Genomic DNA, 3424 nt, shown 5'->3' on the forward strand with positions numbered 1-3424 from the left:
AACGCCCTTAACAACTACTACACTGCCTACCTTAATGACGTCCTTATCTTTTCTAAAATACGCGCTAAGTATACTAAGTATATAAATAAAGTTATCTAAAGACTTAGTAACGCTAGACTTTAGATTAATATTAATAAGTCTAAGTTCTACTCTACTAAAACAAAATACCTTGGCTTAATTATCTTAACTAATAGCATAACTATAAACCCAAAGAAGGTATAGGCCTTATAGGAATAAAAGGACCTAACATTAATTAAAGAACTATAATAATTTCTTAGCTTCGTAAACTTCTACTAATAATTCATCTAAGGCTATTCTGCTATTACTATACCTATAATAAAAGTTTTAAAGAAGGATATTAGATAGCTATAGGGACCAGAATAAGCTAAATTGTTTAAGGCCCTTAAGGGAGCCTTTACTTTAGCACTAGTATTAGCATACTATAACTATATAAAGAAAATAGTAGTAGAGATAGACGTATTAAATTAGGCTTCCGGCGGAGTCCTTTCCCAGTATAATAATAACGGAAAATTAAAATTGGTTGCATTCTTCTCTATAAAGCACTCTACGCTAAAGTATAACTACAAGATCTATAATAAAGAACTCTTAGCTATAAGGGACTAAGGAGCCGTTTAAAATTATTACCGACTATAAGAACCTATAGACGTTTATAACTACTAAGTAGCTAAATTAATACTAAGTCTAGTGGGTAGAATTCCTTTTATAGTTTAACTTTGTAATTATATATAGACCTAGTAGTAAAGCTACGCTCCCTAACGCCCTAAGCTGGCTATTAGGAATAAGGCCTAAGGACGCTAATAATAAACGCCTCTGCTATTAAGCCTAAGTTATTATACCGCCCTAGAAAGTTAACCCTATAATTTTAGAAGAATTACTATATAAGTCCCGTAATTATAATAACGCGGAGTTTATAGCCACTCTAGACCCTAAAATGGCTAAAAAATTACTAGATAAGTTAATTTAGCTAGAATACTAGGAGAATAAACTTATAAGAGATATAGTAGCAGCCCTATATAATTGGAAAGCTCGCTATTAGCTAAAGAAGATTAGGAAATTACTTTGTTATAATAAGTTAGAATATAGTATTATTAACAAATAGATTTACTTCCGCTAATATCTTTTTATACCTAATGCCTTAGATCTCTACCTAGAAGTTACCTATTACTATTATAGTAGCGGCCCTACTAATTACCCTAGCTAGGTTAAAACTCTTAACCTCTTAAACTAAATATACTGGTAGCTAGGAATATCCTAGTTTACGGCTACCTTTATTAAAGACTATGTCCTATACTTTTACACTAAGACCCCCTATTTTACCCCGCTTAGTTTCCTAAAGCTATTAAAATTACCTACTTACCTATAAACTGATATCTTAATTAACTATATTATAACGCTGCTAGTATACTAACGCTATGGTAAGGTATATAAATATATCCTTATTATTATAAACCGCCTAACTAAAATATAATACCTTGTTTTAGTAATAGGACTCTTAATAAAAGAGCTAGTTAATAGCTTTGTTAATAACGTATATAAGCTCTATAATATACTAAGTATAATTATCTCTAATCGCGGTATATAATTTCTTAGCAACTTTTAGTAATAACTAAGTAAATACCTTAAAATAACCTTGCGACTAAGCTTAGCCTAATACCTAGAAATAGACGGCTAGACTAAAATTATTAACGCTGCCGTAAATAAATATCTTTATGCTTTTATTAGCTTTATATAGGATAACTAGGTTAACTACCTGCCGCTTACTAAGTTTGCTATAAATAACTAAGTTAATAAGAGCATAGGTATCTCCCTATTTTTTGCAAACTATAGCTTTAACCCTTACCTCGGAATTAAGCCTACTAGCCCCTACCTACTAATACTATTAGTATAAGTAAAGAAGGAGTTTTTTTGCGCAAACTCTATAGCTAACCGCTTTAAGCGGATATTAATATAGCTTAAGGCCCTAGCCTAGATTTTATAGTAACACTATAAAGAAAATATTAATACCTATAGGGATAAGAGCGCGTTATTCTANNAAGGCGATATAGTTATAGTTAGCTTAGAAAATATAAAGATAAACAAACCTAAGAATAAATAGGACGATAAATAGGACGGCCTATACCCCGTACTCGTAGTATATTAAGGGGCAGTTATAGTAGACCTTCTAAACTATATTTAAGTAAATAAATCCTTTTATATATTTAAGGTCCGCCTTTAGGCTACTAAAGAGATCCCTAGCTAAGTAAATATTAATACTATAGAGTGTTATAATATATAAGGACGAGTAGTAGAAAGAGACGATAATAGCAATATAAAAGATAAATAGGAGTTTAAGAAAATTCTTAATATATATAATAAAGACCCCTAGGGCCTAACTTATAAGATTAAATGGAAATATTATAAGGATATAACCTAGCAGCTAAAGAAAGACCTAAAGGGTTGTAAATAAGCTATATAGCGCTTTTATAAGTAATACCCTAAGAAGTAGGACCCCTAGACTAGGTATAAGATAAGGAAAAGTTACGCTAAGGTTGCAACCGACCACTATATTAAAATTTATAGTGGTTAAGATGTTATAGAATTTTAACTAGCGGTTAAAGTTATTTAATTAGCCAAATTCTTACTAAGAAACGCCACGCGGATTAATTTAGGTTGTGGTATAGAGTTCTACTAACCTTACTTACTAAACTAACTAATTAGGATTTTCTATGCCCGGTATAGAAAATCGCTATTAGCTTAGTTAAGGGCGGTAAGCAGAACTAATATGTTTACGGTAAAAAATAGGCAACCCTATATACTGCCTATTTTTAAGTTATTTATTTAATTTAGGGACCAAATTATTTAGGGGAGAGGAATACTATTACGGCACTAACCTAACGTATACTGTTTTATACTATCTTATACTATTTCCTACTATTAGCTAGCCTACTACTAGTAACTTAGCGGTTGGCCCTACTATTTATATATAATACCCCCTTTCTACCTTCTTCCCCTCTTTATAACACAACGTAGTTATTTAGTCTACTTTATTATAGTACTATAATAATTAGGTCCCTATTACTAGATTAATTAGTCCTTTCTATTAGTAAACTGCTACTTAATCTTAGATTAGTAAATAGTAATAAGAAATTAATCCTTATTTAAATCTAACTCTCTTTACTGCGTAACTTATACCCCTAAGTCTATATTAATATAGTAAGCCTAATAGACTCCGGTAGTATTATAATGGCATTTACTAACGCAGAGTCTATTATAAGAAAGTATAATATTATAACTAAGAAGCTGCTAGCACCTAGGCTACTATACCTCGTAAATAGTATCCCGACTTCGCTTATTACGGACTACTTTACCGCCTAAATATTAATTGGCCTCTATACTAAAGCTATACTCTTTTTTAGTACTAAAC

The sequence above is a fragment of the Cenococcum geophilum genome (assembly GCF_001692895.1).
Source record: "Cenococcum geophilum 1.58 unplaced genomic scaffold K441scaffold_72, whole genome shotgun sequence".
Taxonomy (NCBI): domain Eukaryota; kingdom Fungi; phylum Ascomycota; class Dothideomycetes; order Gloniales; family Gloniaceae; genus Cenococcum; species Cenococcum geophilum.